Below are 1,292 nucleotides of genomic sequence, written 5' to 3'. Positions count from 1 at the left end.
GAGTCAGTCTTAGAGAGATTAAATACAATGAACTTCACCATCATCTGCTTCGTATGAAATATCGGTAACATATCTTTTCTTCAATTTAATGCTTTTCTTTAATTCAATACGCCAATTTTCAATTGTCATTGTGAACATGACATGCAATTATTTCGTACACTTGCGACTTTGAGAATCGATATGTAATACGGAGCGAAAAACTTCACAGTTCATTCGTTTAATTTCATTTTTCTTCTTTGATGTTTCTTTTCGCGCTCAAGAATTGACTCTGCTCGAAAAAAACTCGTCTCTTGCGAAATAGGAACTTGCGAAGGAGGTTGGTTCGCAGATGCCGTCGATCGAACAATACCTCTTCGATGAAGAAGGTCCCGCGTGCATGATGTTCATACGCGTAATAGCGTGTCATTGTCATTGATGTCGAGCAACGGTCGATGATTGCCGCTGACGTTGCCGGATACGTTACTATGATGATCCGAGTAGCGGCCGGGGTCCTGAAGAATTCTGTATGAGGGGCGCCTTAGTAGTTGTTATCGCCTGGAGGCACGGAAGTCGGCACTAGGCTATGCGAGGGTGACCACGCCTTCTGGCTCTGGCGACCAGCAGTTGTCGGATAGCCAGCAGCCGATCACCACGGTGAAGAAACCGATCAGGAGAGCCACAATGATGTAGATCTCCGCCTGTCCCAGCGAATCTGCCCAACACACGCGACATGACATGCTCGTGAAACGCACTCGATACGTGTTTGAAATGTGCCTGAGGTCAAGAGAGTAATTAAGCTTTGCTTAACGGCTTCGAGGCTAAAAAGTTGCATGCATTATGGGAGGATCATCAGTACACACGTTAGGTGCTAATACACATGCTTGTTGCTTCATCCCCTTCAGGTATAATTTGTTATCTCGAGTCCACATATACGGTACAATTGAATTAATTGCATCAGACGTTATATAGCGCTTGGGGAAATGTACGACAGAATTTGTGAAATCAAAGCAAAATCAAACACAATGGAATAGCGTAGCTATATATGGAAGAAATTACAGCTCGAAAATAAAAATAAAAGCCGAAATCATCTTTAGATTTAACACATTTTTCGCTTTGTTATCATTGATAGATCCAAAAGAAGTTTAGTTATTTTAGCCTGCAGTCATCTCGGCGAACTGTAGTAATTATAACACAGATTGATTAGCAACATTTAGAAGTTTTAATTAACTGAACATATGACTAAATCGATTCCTTGCCTGGCAGATTGCAAATTCACTGATTTGAATTCAATAAAAACAAAATTCCAACATTAA

The 1,292-nt window shown here is 41.1% G+C and overlaps 1 protein-coding gene across 1 annotated transcript in view; it reads right to left on the bottom strand.

Moving 5' to 3' along the window:
- Window positions 1–585: 585 nt before the first annotated feature.
- LOC108684600 overlaps window positions 586–1,292 on the bottom strand; it is a 7,142-nt gene continuing 6,435 nt past the window's right edge. Inside the window, exon 5 of the mRNA XM_018189008.1 lies at window positions 586–691. The gene's annotated coding sequence lies outside the window, so the exon portion shown is untranslated. The remainder of the gene's footprint in view (window positions 692–1,292) is intronic.

This window comes from Atta colombica, unplaced genomic scaffold (assembly GCF_001594045.1).
Source record: "Atta colombica isolate Treedump-2 unplaced genomic scaffold, Acol1.0 scaffold100, whole genome shotgun sequence".
In the NCBI taxonomy this organism is placed as follows: Eukaryota; Metazoa; Arthropoda; class Insecta; order Hymenoptera; family Formicidae; genus Atta; species Atta colombica.
Note: the sequence above shows the minus strand (reverse complement) of the source record. Positions and strands in the feature narration are given on the sequence as shown.